This window comes from Antechinus flavipes, chromosome 1 (assembly GCF_016432865.1).
Source record: "Antechinus flavipes isolate AdamAnt ecotype Samford, QLD, Australia chromosome 1, AdamAnt_v2, whole genome shotgun sequence".
NCBI classification, from domain to species: domain Eukaryota; kingdom Metazoa; phylum Chordata; class Mammalia; order Dasyuromorphia; family Dasyuridae; genus Antechinus; species Antechinus flavipes.
This window is the reverse complement of record NC_067398.1, coordinates 123083409-123101952: the sequence shown is the minus strand read 5'-3', so window position 1 is coordinate 123101952 and position 18544 is coordinate 123083409.

The window sequence follows — 18544 nt, the reverse complement described above, 5'->3', positions numbered from 1 at the left end:
AGATTGAAATGTACCTCTGACCCTTTTTTGCAGAGGCAGGGGACTATGGGTATTGCACATTGCATATAATGTCAGTCTTAATTGATGATTTGGCTAATTTTGCTGAATGTTTTTCCCCTTTTTTATTCTTAATTATAAAATGGGGCTCTTAGATGAAGAGGGTGAGAAATTGTGTTCCCTTTAATCTGTAAAATTAACACTCTAAAATTGTGTACCCTTTGGTATGTAAAGAAGGGAGATTTGAGTCTCAGGCCCTCTTGAGAAGCTTATCTCCCCAGACTCCAGAGAGAGAGAGCATATCCTCTTGGCTGGCCTTTTCTAAAGCAAATCACCCCATTTTTCAGGAAATTCCAAATTCCAGAAGCCTTCAAAAATAATTTCCCATTCATTTGGAGATTTAAACCTGGGGACTTTGGCTTTCTTTTCAACTTGAAATCAGAGCCTCAAGATTCCCTATAAAAGGGCAATTTTAAACTCACTTCTTTGCTGAATGTCCAAAGCAGGACTATGCCTTATCCCTTGGTATAGCTGCCTGTCAGGACCCTGCTCACTGAGAAGACATTCTCTTCTCAGTGCCAGCCTCCGTTTCCCAATAGGACTTTGCCACTATGAAGTCGATCTCTTAGCAAAGCTGACTTCTCATCCAACAATAAACTTCCATTTTTGCCACCTGATTATTAGTTATTTGTGCGTATCATCTCTCCTACTGAGATTGCGTGAAGAACTTGCACCTCTGACCAAAAGAGGATTTCCACAACTTCTGACTGCCACTAGAACTCTATCATAGATAAGAAAATGGAAAGGGATATATTTGAAAGTAAAGGTCATATAAAAAGCAAGAGATAGCAATAATTTTTTTTTTAATCAAGAACTTCAAAAGACCCCAACATTTATTAAGTATTTTCTAAGTTTACTAGGCACTGTTTTAAGCTCTGGGAAGGCAGATATAACAACAACAAAAGCTGATCTCAAGAAATTTACATTCTAATAATAAAGGAAATTGAAAGCAATGAGTATTTGTATAGTGCCTATTGTGTTTCAGGTACTGTACTTACCACTTTTTACACATATTATCTCATTTAATTTAATGGAATCACAACACATAAAAAGGGACTGAAATGTAGCGATTTGGGAAGTAGGTGGTAGATGAAGATATTCTGTGCAGGGGCACAGTGGAAAAAGTCTAGACTCAGGACTGCATCCTGAAGAAGAATGAAGACATGACTGGCCTGAGCTTCTCTTTAAAATGGAGTTTCTGGAAGGAACCAACCAGAAGGAAGAGGCTATAGAGGATACTTTCAGTGTGTGAAGTTCAGGAATTGAGTAAACTTCCAGGAAGAAGTATTTTCTCATGGTAAAGAAAGTCTAGAGAACTGGGAATGAACTCTGGAAACAAAGGGAACCAACAATCTGATGGAGGATTCTCAGCCTTGGTTTTCAGAGGTCTATGAAACTGGATCAGAAAAAAAAAATACATCTTTGCTTTCACTAACTTCTTTTTTATTATTATTATTTTTATTTACAAGTTATATGCATGGGTAATTTTACAGCATTGACAATTGCCAAACCTTTTGTTCCAATTATCCCTCTCCTTCTCCCCATACCCTCCCCCAGATCTCAGGTTGACCAATACATATTAAATATGTTAAAGCATAAATACAATTTTAAGTATACATATTATTTTGCTGTACAAAAAGAATCAGACTTTGAAATAATGTACTATCAGCCTGACTTTCACTAACTTCTAATTGAAATTTAGCATTTCCTTCAGTAATGAATATCATCCTGTGAAGGGGTCCATAGATTTCACTGGACTGCCAAAGGGTGGCAGGATATATGAACCAAAATGCCTTGTGATTTGTATCAACTTTAATAAGTCACCTAACTTCTCTGGGATGCATTCTTATAAATGAATAAAAAAGGATTTGTTAATCACTATTTGCAAACACTTTGTAAGCACTAGGAATACAAATTAAAAAGATGAGACAATTTTTTCTTTTAAGAAGTTCACATTATATAGGGGTAGGAAGGAAACAAATATGAGAGGTTTCAGCTGCAAGTCGGATGAAAAGGAATAGTAATGATTAAAGTACAGTATCAAAATAGATTATAATGCATCTTCTTAATGTTGTTTGTGTTTAAAAAAAAAAAAACTACCACCATTAATAGTAGCAGTAGCAATAGCATCACCATCATCATTAGCATGATTGCTATTCTTTATATGGTACTTTAAGACTTACAAAACCATTTTTTTTCGTTCCAAGGACTTTGGTGACAAGAACTCTCTTTCTTTTTGTTCTTCAGTAGCTCATCTCCACAAAATTTGTTCCCCTGGATGATAGCTTCAAGGACTAAGTTAGAAGCAAAGATAATGCTCTTCAGGCTGAGTGGGAGGGTTATTTCCAGGGCTCTTGGGTATACCTATTGTTGACAGGTTATCACTGAGTGGCTGGTATTTGTGTTATTGTAGCAAGGATATTGAGTCCCTTCATTTTTCTCCATAATGACTATGGGAGTCAGACTGGGAAAAGGATCAATGTCTGGAATAGTGGTAAGGAAAGGATGCTATTCCCAAGACTCTTGACATAAGAGCCTTGGCCTGTTTTTACCTGAATCTTAGGGAAAATATTGGTCAAGATAGTAATAATGATTTGAGTCACCTGGTGCATAACTCTCCCCCACCCTACCTTCATTTATCTTCCTCAGAAAACTTTATTGCTCTAAGCAAGCTGGCTTGAACAACTCTGTTGGTGCTCTCCAGCTGCTAGTTGGTTATGGGGGTTAGACAAGAAAAAGAAGTAGTGGTCATAGAGGTGCAGGTATCTTAGGACCACTGTCCCAGGATAACATCACCTAAATGTCTCTTAACTTAATAAAGGGGAGAAGGTTAACCAGATGACTTCAAAAGACTTTTCCAGCTCTAAGACTATGGTTTTATGTTATGATGGTAGCCATAGGCTGTTTTGTCAAAGGCAGGAATACATCCCAAGAGGAGAGTAGGAGATTTCTTTTAGAGGCATAATTAGGAATTCTGAGCTGGACACTGGGATTAGTACCATAAAGAAAGTGATGTTAAGGCATTGTCTTCTGGTGAAGGATGTGGGGAATAGAAAAGGTGAAGAACTTACAGGAATGTATGAATTCTTTTTCTGTATTTTATTATTTCTGTGTCTCCCCTATGACCTGTATATGTGCAGGCTCATATTTATTTGAGCCTTGGCCAGCTAGAAACATATTTACTTAACCTGAACTGATGACATTTATTGGTATTTGACATTTATCAATATTTAGTCTATTAGCTGGACCACTGTCTGCTTGATTAAGCCTGAAGGCCTGACTTTCTGTTTCCTAGAAATCAGGGGATTTCAGGGAAACAGAAACCTTCCATTCCAATCTCCCCAAATAGCAACAACCAATTAGATGCCTCCCCCTCCCCTTCTCAATGCTCTCTTACTTGTGATGTAATTTCTTGTATAAAAGCTATGTATCTTTACTACTTCTTTAGCCCTCCTACCGCGAGCTTTCTCTTTCTTATCTTGCGACGGGACGGCTCATCCTCCGGAGGTTTTCAATAAACAACTTTTCTGCCTTCTATTGAGTGATCTCTGAATAGTCATTTTAGGTAAGGGTCTTCTACATCCCTCACAAGGAGATGCCAGACTTTCCCCTATGAACAGGAGAATATACAGGGCACAAAAGCTAATATTTATTATTACTTTTAGTTTTACAAAGCACTTTAAATACATTCTTTTATTTGATCTTCACAATAATCAAATGAGATAGGTGTTATTGTTTATTTCCATTTTACACAGGAGGAAATTGAGGCTGACATCTAGTAAGTATCTAAGGCACAATTTGAATTCAGGTCTTTCTGATGCCAAGTCGTGTGCCTTATCCATTTTACCACCTATCATCCACTTTGATTCCCAGAGTGGTCTGCTACATTTGGGTACAGTCACATCATTACAGGGGATGTAACACCTAAAGATTACAGTTATACCACTGAGGCAGGATGATCTATCTGATCCTACCTCTAGGAGGAGGTAAAAATAGTAGGCAAGAAAGTGAACCCCAGGGGAGAAGTGGCTTGGAGATAGGATAAGGTGAAGAGAAGAGTAAGATGGAGAATACTACTCTGAATCATAGGACAAGGGACCATCAAAAAGAGGAAGCATGCCCATTAGATGCCAATATTCAGGGGAAAACCCTGTTCATCCAAACCTAATCAAAGTTCTCCTTTTCTTGCTTCATTGCCTAAAAGATATATGGCTACCCCCAAGAGACAGAAAAAAGTCCAACAAATTACAGAGATTAAACTAAACCCTGGGACAATCTGGTTTGACACATGATAGACTTTCCAAATACTTTCATCTTGGGGTGGTCTGCTATGTTCCCAGTTTGGTCCTATATGTATAAATAGGTTCCTGATTTATTTTAAAACCACACATTCCTGCAAACAAGAAAAAAGTCAACCATGGGAATTAAAAGGGAATCCTTTGAGAGTTGGTTAATGAGATCTATTAGGAGTTCAGCAATGGAATTCGGCTCTTTGGGAATATACTCTTTTCCTGACTCTACCTGAGGCATTCTCCCTGGAGGAAGTGTCAGAATCCAGGCCACTCACAACTTATTTTTAAATGCTGGCACAAAACATTCAGGAAATTCCTTTGTCAACGTGGACTCTGGCAACATATGAAAATAAACTCAATGCAAAGGACATTTATACCTTCAAACAGTTATTTGTTGTATACCCAGTATTTGGGTTTAACACTAAACCACAAAGAAGGATTAAAAGAAGAAAAGATGTGTGTGTGTGTGTTCCTTGATTTTGTTAGTCTTTTTCAAATTTTAATTTGATATTTTATTTTTCCCAATTGCATATAAAAACAATTTTAACATTTTTAGTCAAATTTTGAGTTTTAGATTCTTTCTCTTCTTCCCTTTTCCTCTTATTGAAAAAGCAAGTTGACATAGTTTGTACATATGTAGTCATGAAAAATACATTTACCTATAAGTTATATTGCGAAAGAAAACAGACAAAAATGGAGAAAAATAAAGAAATTAAAGAAAATATGTTCAATCTGCATTCTATTCTGATAGTCTTGTTATCTTGTTAGGGAGACAAGACATACATGTAGAAACAAGTAGAATGTTGTACTGAGGTAACATGAACTATTGTGTGTTAGTCTTTTGAGAACTAGGGCTCTGAAAGGCAGATAATGTGTGGATCCCTTGCTTACAAAATCATGACTTTTCTTTTTTTTCCTTTTAAAATGTTTTAATGATTTTTTACCCTTTTCTTGCTGCTTCCCAAAGACATCTCTTATGATAATATTCTCTTTTTAATAAATGAAGTTAACCAAAACAAACTAAAATATTGTCTATGTCCATGTCCATCCATATCAAACATATTCCTTTTTCCAGATCTGCAGTCCACCACCTCTCTCCCAAGAAATGAGAGAGATGCTTCACCATTTGTTCTCTGAGGCCATAACTTGAAATTGTGCTTATTCTCAAAGAGCTATCCTTACCTAACTCCCACAAGCATGCCAGACAAGATTGGATGGTTCCACTTATTAAATCTAATAGAGTGCCCATTCACTGAGTGACATTCACTATAAGACTGAATAAATGGGTTCCTCTATGAGTTGCTGTTCTTGCATTTTTAATCAAGGATAATACAGTGTTCTAATATTGAGTCTGGCATATGTTACAGGTGCATTTTTTATATGACTTTGGGATTAAGCCATCTTTCAGGTGTGGATTATCAGGAATTTGGGATTCTGTAAGGCCTATAAGGGATAAGATAAAAACAGATGTGTTCAAACAGAAGTATAGAATTTTGTGAACCAATTTAATGATTCATCTTCCTTAGTTCAAATCTTGTCTCAGACACTTACTAGCTATGTGACCTTAGGAAGTCATTTAATCCTATTTGCCTCAGTCTCCTCAGCCGTAAAAATGAGCTAGAGAAGGAAATAAAAAAAACACTCCAGTATCTATACCACAAAGGTGACAAGATCAGATGCAAATGAAACTGCTGAGTGACAAATTTAGTGATGGCAGAAAGTAGCCTCTTAGTTGATATTAGTAGGTTTATAAATTTTTAAAAATGGTATTAGGTTTATAAAACACTGGAGATAGGTTTGTGAGTATTGATAGACAATGTAGTATTTATATGTCATTTTAAGGTTTCTAAAGCACTTTGAAATTTTTTCATTTGATACTCAATATATTCCTGGGAAGTAGACATTATTAATAACAATTCATATTTTACAGATGAAAAGGCAAACAGGCTTTAAGTGATATAGTCAGACAGTTTGCTAGGAAATGTCTGCAGATCGGATTCTTTCTGAATCCTGATCTCTATCTTCTGTGCCATTTAGCTTCCAGATAAGGTATGAATGAATTAACATGCATTTATTAAGCACTAGCTGTGTACCAGACCATGGGAAATACCGGTGGTACAAATGCAAAAAAGTAGCACAGTACCTTCTCTTAAGGAGGTTGCATTGGATTAGGAAAGACAGTCCATTTAGGGAAGAGATGACCAGGAAAATTGTTTTGGTCCAGAATGTCATGTAGAGTCATAATCCAATTTCTTGATGTGTATTTTCCAGGAATGGTAATGTTGCTTTGATTTGTTGGATAAGAAGTGGAAAGCAATTGGAAAGTGGGAATGGAGGGAAGAAAAAAAAGGGTACACAGTAGGCAACATGACCAGAAGATGACCAGAGTAAAGTTTGATGGTTCTCTTCTGAAGTCCAGTTCTGTACCATCAACATCTTTTAGACATCTCTAATTGGACATCCCATAGTCAAACTCAACATATCCAAAACAGTATTCATCTTCCTTCCATCTAAACCTGTTTCTCTTTTGAATTTGCTATTATTATTAAGAATACCACTATCTTCTCAGTAACTCAGTCTCAAAACTTCAGTGTTATCCTTCCTTCCTCACTTTTATTCATTACATTTATCCAGTTTGTTGCCAGATCTTATATATATATATCCCCTTCTTTCCATTACCACTTTAGATCAGGACCTCATTATCTCTCACCTAGACTATTTCAATAGCCTTTTATTTAGTATCTTTGCCTCGAGTCTCTCCTCACTCCAATCCACTCTCCATTTTAACTATCATGAAGATTTTTTCTAAAACTACAGGTCTGCCGATATCTCTCCCATCCATTCCACTCAATAAGCTCTAATGACTCTCTATAACTTCCAGGATCAAATAAAATATAATTTCCTTTGTTTGACATTCAAATTTTATCATTATTTGACTCCATCCCACCTTTCTAGTTATATCTATGTTTAAGCAACATAGACCAACTTGCAGTTCCTCCAACATGACACTCCATTTCATCTTCATGACTTTGCATTGTCTGTCCCTCACTCTTATAATGTTCTATTCTCTCTGATTCTTAGTTCCTCCAAAACTCAGTTTAAGTCCCATGTTATCCAAGAAGTCTTTCTCAGCATTCATAGCTACTATTGTCTTCCCCTTTCATATTTACTTCTATATATGAAAGAGGACTGATGAAAACCTAGTCTTTATGAAAGTATGTATCATACCCTTACCTGCCAGTACTCTGCCCAAAAGAACGTACATTTTTATCACTGAAACCTGACAAGATAGCTTAAGGTTTGTGGGCTAGATTCTTTCTTAAGGACCATATTTTAAACCAAAATTACTGGGACTCTTGTTGCTTGACCAACAACAGGTCCCAGGCCAAGCCCTATTTGGCCATTGATTTGGTCCTTGATTGGCCCAAAATAAATGTAAATACCAAATGTTTATATTATGGCTAGAAACCCTAGAGAGTCTTTCCCTACCAGAATTGTATATATATGTGTGTTTTATACACATATATATGTAGATGAATGTGTAAATGTACATACCTACAATGCTTATATTTGATTGTACATCTGTACGTACATATATGTACACATGTGTGTGGATGTGTGATACACACACACACATACATTTGACAAGATAAAAGAGATCATTCTCTGCCTCATTTCTTACCCAGACTTAATCATTGATTGGCCATTGTTTCAGCCAAACAGACCTGTTAAAAATCTTACTTTAGAAAGGTCAAAGTTTCCCTCTGTATCTAGTGCCATCTCTCGTCATCCTGATCTATGGCTGGCCATTGGACCCAGATTTCTCTGGAAGAGAAATTAGGCTGATGACTTTGCACAGCCTTTCCCTCACTTCAATCCAATTCCTTTGCATCAGGGAGATGCCATGGTCGTCTCTGAGAAAGAAGAACAAACAACAACAGCAATTGGATTCTATAGCATAAACTCAATATTTTGATAATTGTATTTCAATATAATTGGTCTCTCTTAAGTATTTTATGAATTTACAAAAAAATCTCCAAAAAGGTTCAAGGCCTTTGCCAGACCATCAAAGGCACTCATGACACCAAGGAGATTAAACATTCTAGCTTTAGAGTAATAAATATTTGTTGATTAATAAGTTTAAAACATTTCCCATCTTGTTCTGTTGGAAACAAATCTGTTTTAGCACTAGATAGCATATCGATGATTTTCGTCATATCCTGGATCATGATTCTCCTAGAGATGCATTCTTTGCATTTCTTGACTTCTCCATCATCATCAACCATTCTACTATATAACTTCTAATGGTTGGACTTATTCTCTCTCACACACCAGGTGACGAGCATTTTAACTTGCCAAGCGAAAGGACTTAAAAAAGAATAGTCACATTGTTCTTAGAGGTTACATGACATTCATGAAAGCAGCAAATGAGCTAGTTTTAGTACATGTTGCATAAATATTTGTTTAAGCTGTGATAAAAGCCAAAGTGAGGGCCTCCAGCTGTGTCCTCAGTGTGGGAAGGACAGCAAGTCAGTCCCTGATCTGTTTTCCTCTACAGAAATATCAACAGCACTGTTACTTCAAGCATAATTAATTCTTGATTATTCAGGTGCTGATAATCATCAGGGAAGATTGGCCCATATCTTTTGACCTACCTTAGTTTCTTCTTGCTGTCAACATTTATGTCACTTCTTTAGTATGATGTCAGGGAAAACATAGTAGATTTGAAATCAAAAAGTATGATTTCAAGTTCCAGTTCTGAAGCTCTTTTTTTGCTGTATGACCTTGGGCAGGTAGGTGCTGCAGTGCATAGGACACTAGACTTGGAATCAGGAAAACATTTATCTTCATGAATTCAAACCCAGCCTCAGACTCTTACTAACTATATGACCCTGGGCAAGCCAGTTCCTCATCTTTAAAATGAGCTGGAGAAAGAAATGCCAAACCACTCCAGTATCTTTGCCAAGAAAACTCCAAAATAGGACCCTGACTACTTGGATAAGACCAAAACAACCAAACAACAATGATTTCGGGCAAATCACTTTTAACATCTCTGAGCCTTAGGTTTCTCATCTCTACAATGAATATAAATGTAACTTCTCAATTTCCATTGAAAAGCACCACCATTATTCCAGTCATAGAATTTATTCTGGAATCCATGACCACAATCTTAGAGTTATCCTTGACTCTTCACTCTCACTCAATCCTCTTCTTACTCTCCATATTTGTCAATTACTAAGTCTTTTCTTTTTTTATTCTACTGCCTTAATATTTTGCATATGTATTCTCTTCTCTCTGGTCATACCATAGCCACCATAGTCCAGCCTAGTATCTCTTCCCTAGACTGTTGTACTATATCTTCCCTACTGGTCTCCTTACCACCAGTCTTCCATCTTGCCAATATTTGCTACTAAATTGATATTCTTAAAGTGAACATCTGATTACATTACTCCTCCAGTTAGGAAGCCTCCATGATGCCCTGCTATCTTTAGAATCAAATGTATGCACCTCTATTTGACATCGAGAGAACTTCACAGTCTAGTTCCAACTTTTCTGTTTGTACTCATAATTGTGTAAGCTATGTGCTAGCCCAGTGTTTTTCAAACTTTTTGGTCTGAGAACCCTTTTACATTCTTAAAATTGACTAAGAATACCAAAGAGCTTTTGTTTAAGTGGGTTATTTTAAAAGTTAAAACTGATAAAAACATGTATTAATTCATTAAAGTAATCCATTAACTATAAAGTAACATATTTTGTGAAAAAACAACTATATTGATCAGAAAAATGCAAAATAAGAACTCTGAGGTGCTACTACACACCTCTCAGATTGGCTAAAATGACAGGAAAAGATAATGATAAAAGTTAGAGGTAATATGGAAAAACTGAGACATTAATATGTATTATTGTTGGAGTTGTGAACTAATCCGATAATTCTGTAGAGCAACTTGGAACTATGCTCAAAAGGCTATCAAACTATGCATACCCTTTAATCCAGCAGTGTCTATTTAATCTGTATCCCAAAGAGATCATAAAAAAGGGAAAAGGACCCATATGTGCAAAAATGTTTGTAGCAGCCCTTTTTGTGGTGGCAAGGAACTGGAAACTGAGTGGATGCCCATCAGTTGGAGAATGACTGAATAAATTATGGTATATGAATGTTATGTAATATTATTATTCTATAAGAAACAATCAGCAGGATGATTTCAGAGAGGCCTGGAGAGACTTACATGAACTGATGCTAAGTGAAGTGAGTAGAACCAAGAGATCATTGTATACAGCAACAAGATTATGTGAGACATGGCTTTTCAACTATCAGGACAATTCCAATAGACTTGTGATGGAGAGAGCCATATACAACCAGAGAAAGGAGTGTTGAGACTGAATGTGGATCACAACATAGTATTTTCATTTTTTTGTTGATGGTTGTTTTTTTTTCTTTCTAATTTTTTTCATTTTTGAATTTATTTTTCTTGTGCAGGATGAGAGTTGTGGAAATATGTACAGAAGAATTGCACATGTTTAACCTATATTGGATTACTTGTCATCTAGGGAAGGGGTTGAGGGGAAGGGAAGGAAAAAATTTGGAATACAAAGTTTTACAAGGGTGAATGCTGAAAACTATCTTTGCATATATTTTGAAAATTAAAAAAAACTATTATAAAAAGGAAACAAACAAAAAACAACTATATTATCGAAGACCAAAAAAGTAGTGAGAAGAGTGACATTATTTTATAAATTTTTGCAAAATCTCTTTACTGTCTGATAATACAATATTGCTAGATTCTCATATCTGCTTCTGCATTCCATCTGTTGTGCTATGTTATCTTGGTTAAAGTATATGAAAAAAAATCAAGCCTCATACAAATAGGTAGTTGGAAAAGGAAAGAGTTTCAATAGGCAAATAATGTATTATTATGAAAAATAGTTATGATTTTGCATACCCCTGAAAAGGTTTTAGGACCACATTTTAATAACCAGTGATCTAGTTTGAAGCTTCTTAAACTATGGCTCATGACCCCATATGGAGTCACATAATTGAATGTGGGGGGTCACTAAATTATGATTTGTTATTAGTAAATGTTTGATTTGCATACCTACTTATATGCCTCTATACCTGGGATCATATAAAAATTTCTCAGGTTAAAAGGGGTTATGAGTGGAAAAAGTTTAAGAAGTCCTCATCTAGTCAATCTACCCTACTTATTCTTTCCCATGTACAATACTCCATTTTGGTCTCCTTCCACAGAGTTAGTTAGGTAGTTCAGTGGATAAAATCCTAGATCTGGATTCAGGAACCTGAGTTCAAATTTAGCCTTCAGCATGTACTAGCTGTGTGGGATAAATCATTTAACTTAAGTAACTTTCCTCTATTACAAAATGAGGATAATAATAGTATTACCTTGCACAGTTGTTCAGAGGATTGAATTAGATAATATTTGTAAAGTATTTAGCATACTGAATGTCATACAGTAGGAACTTAAGGAGTCCTCTTTCCTCCCTCCCTTCTTTCCTTTTCCTTCCTTCTTTCTCCTTCCTTCCTTCCTTCCTTCCTTCCTTCCTTCCTTCCTTCCTTCCTTCCTTCCTTCCTTCCTTCCTTCCTTCCTTCCTTCCTTCCTTCCTTCTTTCCTTCCTTTTTTCCTTCCTTCCTGTCTTTTCCATCTTGTACAGACTGTCCTCCATACTTCCTTTCTCACATGCATCTCTTAAAACTTCTATTTCTCTTCACAAGGGAGATCAGTTGCCACCTCCTTCAAGAGGACTTTCCTGATTTCCCCAGCTATTAATCCCCCACTCTATCACTGTACATTTATTTTGCATACATCTTGAATTTAATTATCTGTTAATATGTTGCTCGTAATATATAAGCCTTGTGCATAATGGATATTTAGGAAATATTTAAAGGGAGAGGTAGAGCCAAAATGGTGGCGTAAAGGCAGAAGATGTTTAAAGAATACATGAATTAATGCATTTCTTAATGAGTATCCATCTTTGACTGAATATTGTTTCCAGAGAAGAGGTTCAGACCTTGAGAAATAATATGTCTGTAGAATCTTCTTTCTAATTAATCTCCTTATAATAAATACAGTGACTTCTGTAGCCAAATTCCAGAAGCCCTTCAGGAGCCAGCTGAGGGCTGTTACTCTATCAAAGGGGATAAAAATTGTATCTTCTGCCTTTTAAAAGAACCCTAGAAAATCATCATGATTTTAGTTTACTTTCTTAGTTAAAGAAAAATGGATTTCTGGATTTAATTTAATGCTTCTTAATTTAGGATTAGCTGCAAGAAAGCATGGCACAGACTGCTGTTCCTGGAAGCAAGCAATATTTTTGCTTATGGGAACTTTCGCAAAACTCATTAACCAAACTGAAGGCTCTGATGTGGGCTTCCACACTAGAGAAGTCAGCTGTATTTTAATTAGCTTGACTTAGTTTGTCACTTCACTTGTACTCTGCCCTTTTTAATGGAGTAACTGATTCATGAAATATGGGAATAAAATAACATTGACTTTGAGTTTCCTTGTACCTATAGGATGTCCAGATGGCTAAATTAAACAGTTATTTCCCTTTATTGGTAAAGAAACTTACCTAATCAAAAGAAGTGGAAAAAAAGTGAACAAAGTACATAGCTGGCAAATGTCACTCAAACTCAGGGCTCTCCTGGCTCTAATGCTAATACTCTTTACACAGTGAGCTAGTGGAAATAGAAGTTCATATAAATAGCATTAAATAGGACTTTCCCTTGTAGTTTAAAAAAGTCTTTCTTTGTACAGGGGAAAATATCTGTGATAAGCATACATACTGAATTGTTTAATGATGAGAACACTGGCTCTTAGAAATTGGAAAACCCAGATTCTAGTTTTTGATTTGACCCTGACCCATTATATGACATTGGCAGCTCAATTAGCCTCTTAGAACTCAGTTTCTTCATTTGTAAAATGAATGAATTAGATTAGCTAGCTTCTCATCCCGATTTTTCCAGCTCTTAATTTTCTATGATTCTGAGGTTAGCTAGAGATGCTTAAAGAATTACTATTACCGGCATTGCAATGTGAATGTTCTGCTAAGTATTTCATACTTATCTTTATGAGTAGTGGAAGTTAGTCTTTAGGGGATAACATTAGGGTTTCACAATATTCTAATGTAAACCTCACAAGAAAAATTTAAATACATGAAAGTAATGGAAATAAGGAAAACACAGAGCTGTCGGAACAGCTTTCAAAGAGTACTAAAGAACTTGGACCCTTTAGGGATTGTGAAGCAGCCATCTTATCCACCACTAAGAAGGGAGAACCACTGGCTAAATGAATCTTCAAAAGAGAGTGACTTGTCTTTTATTGCTCTTTACTCTCCTAAGCTGTAGATCATTTCAGGTCTATTCAAGTTTGTCCCCAGAGAGATAGAGAAAGAGGACTGTTGCCTTGCCCTCCATCCTGGGAGAATTGTCAAACAAATAACACATATTAGTTAAGACAGGGACGTGGTCATAGAAGCTGGAAGACATGGATCCAAAGGGAATCATTTGGACAGTGCAGAGGCTAGGTATAATACAAAATATCTATTTAGAAGTCCCACAGACTATTTTTATGTTTGTCAACCCCAGAAGAGTATAACAGTTATTATATTCTATTTTCTATTTTAAAACTGTCAGTACTGATTTGTTAGTCTTTTGTGGTATTTCATTTTTGTGCAGTAAACTGTCTCTTGCCTAATTCATAACATTTTCTAAATTAAGGTTTTTATGCCTCAGTTTGTCTGAGGCAATGTACTGGGCCATCTTTAGTCATTTCGACTTTTGTCACTGGAATTAGATAATTCTGGAGGAGTAAACATGATGACTTTGCACAGTTCTGCTTCATTCAAATCCAATTCATATCAAGTCAAGACATCACCCTAAGTGATGTTCTTGGTCCTCTTCAAGAATGAAGGACAAACAACAAATAACATTGAGTATTTTTAACTCTCCACTTTGGGTAGATCACCAGGAAGCAAACATAAGCTTTAAATAAAGTTTTTTTCTGGGAGGCTGGGGTAGTGGTTTAATGAGGCAAGAGTTCTTTTAGGATCAGAGTGTGTAAATTCCATTAGAAGTGATCTAGTCCAAGTATATGTAGAAATCCAGAGCAGAGGGTCTCCTGAGGGAGAAGATATAGCACCCCAATTTCTTGGTTCTAGCAATATATTCTATTTTTTAAGTCTTTGTCATGACTTTTTTTTCTACTAGAAAGGAAAATCCTATTTAATGCTATTGACATGTACCCATCAAATCCACTAAATGCTAGTGGAAAGTGTATTGGCATTGGAGTCAAGAGAAATCTCAGTTCAAATATAATTCCTGGTACTTACTAGGATGCTCACTTTTGGCTTATCTACAAAATGGGGACAATAATTCTTGTCTCCCTTAGATCATCTTAGTATAAATTAGGCTGAAAAAAAGTAGAACTCTTTCTTTTCCCTGCAACATATAAGTCAATGTCTTCATTATAAAAGACAATTAAATTTATGCAACAAATCAAGACAATTTAATGAAAACTATATTTTCATTACCTACATCACAGGCTTGCTGTGAAGAAAGTGCTTTGCAAATTTCAAAGAACTGTTTCATCATATGTATTATCATAGATGTTAGGCTGCATTGGAGTTGTTGCTACCCTCCTGGGCAGCCTGAGATTCTTAATGAATTCTCAGGGTTACACAAGTATGGTGGAAATTGCCCATCCTCTCTTTTGATACAGTGGCTCTCAGGACTTTGGCAGGAACATTTCCTCTCTATCCTGGTTAATGAGGAACAGCCTTTCCAGGAAAATCGTGTTTTATTTAACATGCCTTTGGAGCATGCACTAAATAGGCCAGCCCAAGAAGTGGCTGTAATTAAATATGATTAAAAGTTAAAGTAGTAAAATTGACACCTTTGATATGAGAAGAGCTGCAACAGGAAATGTAAAAGAAAGCAAATTATGGCCAAGGTATCTCTTGTTGCACCTTGACCCCAAGAGGAAGTTATCCAGCAACATTTGACAATAAAGGATTGCTGCTAGCACAAATCACTTTAACACTCATATTAACAAAAATGCCTTTAAAAATGAGAACAAAGGAAACAGTAAAGAGTTAGGCCTAATCAAATCAACCAGTGTCATTTATAAAGCCACCTCATTAAAGGAGATAGTCTAACACTATACTGCTTGTGTGCTGATTTATGTCAGTCAGGAGATGCCCAACAGAAAACCAGATCAACTGGTTTTGTCCAGTGACATGTGGGCAAAGCAGCCTGATTATTTAACCACATGTAAACAGGACCTTAGCAATTGAAAATAGCATCAGAAATGCAAGAAAATTATCTGAGACTCATGAAGATAGATTATAATATTGACTAGGCAGTGAACTCCAAGGTTGAAGTCTATAGAGTACTGGGTATCTATGGGTCTTTTAAGCTAGTGGGTGGCAACTGATGATGGCAAAGGTATGGTAAAGGTAAACTGCAAGATGCTTTCTGTTGTTACAGGGTATATGTTAGGGAAACAGTGTGTATCTATGTGTGCTCAAGAAAGTATGCCTTCTCATTCTTCCTAACACTCCTGTCTACCTGGAGCCTGAGATTCAGGGGAATATTTCCCCAGGCTAGCTCCAACCTGATAAGCTTTCATGAACTAGTCAGGCTTCCTTTCCATATATACATATATGTATATACATATACATGGACATTGAACATTCATTGTTACCCCATCACGTTCTTCCATTGAGAAGAAGGAAATGAATAGACAATACTAGTAGTTCAGGGGTAGAATTCTCATCTCCCTAGCAAGAATCCCAAGGCTTGATTTGTAGCCAAAGAAAATTAAGGATTATAAGGTTCTAAAATTTCCTATCTGGAAGGGAACTTAGAAGTCATGTATTTCATCTTTCCCATTTTATATATGAAAGAATAATTGTTTAGTGGCAATATGCAATAATTGAAAGAGTAGAGAACTGGGTGTCAGGAGAACTGCTTTGCCCCTAGCCAGATGTGACTTTAGATCATTTATTTAATCTCTTTTTTTCCCCTTCTCTGTAAAAAAAGGGAAACAGAGAGGGAGGAAGGGAAGGAAGAAAGGGGAAATCCAGACAGACAGACAAAGACAGAGACAAAGAGAGACAAATTAAAAGAGAAACAGAGAAAAAGAAAGTGAAAGAGAGAGAAAGAGAGACTCGTAGAAAAACAGAGGGAGAGAGAGAGAGAGAGAGAGAGAGAGAGAGAGAGAATGAGAGAGAAAGAAAAAGAGAGAATGAGAGAGAAAGAAGAGAAAGAAAGAGAGAGAGAAAGAGAGAGAAAGAGAGAGAGAAAGAGAGAGAGAGAAAGAAAGAGAGAGAAAGAGAGAGAGAGAGAGAGAGAGAGAGAGAGAGAGAAGAGAGAGAGAGAGAGAGAGAGAGGGAGAGAGAAGGAGAAAGAGAAGGAGGTAGGGAAGGAAGGAGAGAGGGAGAGAGGGAGAAAGGGACCAAGGGAGAGTTAGTCTTGTATGTGGGAGTCACAAGACCTTCATTAGAATCTTGCCTTTTCTTACACTTACTATTTCCTTTACCTTGGCAAATAAGTCATTCAACGTCTCTGCATCTTAATTTCCTAATCTATAAAATTAAACTAGAAGATTTCTATGAGCCTTTTCAGTTCCAGATTTATGATTCTATCATTTTTAATGTCTGTTTCAACTAATTCTTGAACACTGTGATGCTACAACTTGCTAATTTCTGCTCTGAGCTGAGGGTCTCTATGGGCATGCAATGAGATTTCATGTCATGTGTTGGACGTGTATAATTTTCCAATATCAGGAGGAGCTAATAGTAGGTGCTTGTTATGCACCATTCATATCATGTTTCTGACATTTGGAAAATTCAAACACTACATTTTCTGATATTGGTATTGATCTGAATAGCTATTAGTTTGACAGTATCATAGAACCTATATGTGTATGTAAAATTTCATATGTGGATGGAATTCATGAATCATTCTTTATTTACATGTCTCTTCCCGGGATGTGGACTTGTCATAGATAATATCATAGATTTAGGGATGGGGGTGGAGTGGGATGGGGGGGATAGCTTGGAGATCATTTATTCTAACTAATTTTACAGATACCACTTGAATCAATAAACATTTATCAAGCTTGATGCATGAAAATACTGTGGTCCTGGGGAAAAGCCAAGACAAAAATGAAGCAGTTCTTGCCTTCAAGAAGCTCAGGCTTTACCAAGAATATATCATATATTCAGACAATTAGTAAAATTTAAGGTCATTTGAAGGGGAGAGAGCATTGGTAGCTGCGGAATAGGGAAGACTTCTTGGAGGAGATAGTTCCAAGTTAAGCCTTAAGGAAAAAATATTCAGAGTAGAAATATTGATCAAGAGTAATCCAGGCAAGGGAAATGATCTAAACAAATATACAAAGTGGGCAGATGGAATATTAAGTTTAGGAAGCAGTTAATAATAGTCTAGTTTGGCTGGAAGGTAGCATTGCCAGTCAAGGAACAAAATGAAATATATGTAGAAAGACAAACTGGAGTCAGATTATAAAAAGACTTTTAACTTTGAGATGAGATTATATTTTATCCTGGAGATAATAAAGGGCTGTCATGGGTTGGATTAGATGACCTTGAATTTCTTTTCTAATTAAGAAATTCTTTGATTCTGTTTTGGAGATACTGAGAAACACTGAAGATTATTGAAAATGGAGCGACAATGAGATCTGTGATCTGTGGTTATTTTGGCAGTTTCATGGAGCAAGCATTGGTAAGGACAAAGAATATGAAGCAAGGAGGATGATTAATAGGTTATTACAGAAATCCAAGAAAGGGAGATAAGGGAATTAAGTAAAGTGCAAGCTCAGAGAATGAAGAGTAGGGGGTGAAAGCAAGAGACCAGATGTTGAGAGAACTATTGTGAAGATATTTTAATTTAGACACAATGCCCTTTTGATTCTCTCACTTCTACCTTTCCTCTTATTCCATTACTGGCTCATTATCTTTCCAACCTTTCAGGTGAGCTTTATCCAATGTCCTCTTTTAAACCTTTTCTTTTCTTTCTATACTCTATTTCTTGACAATTTAATTCACTCCCATCATTTCAATGACTACATCTAATAAAGATGTCTCTGTAATCTATAGCCTTCCCCGCTTTTCTGAGCTTTTGTCCCATGCCTTTCTAGTATATAAGGTAGAGTAGATGG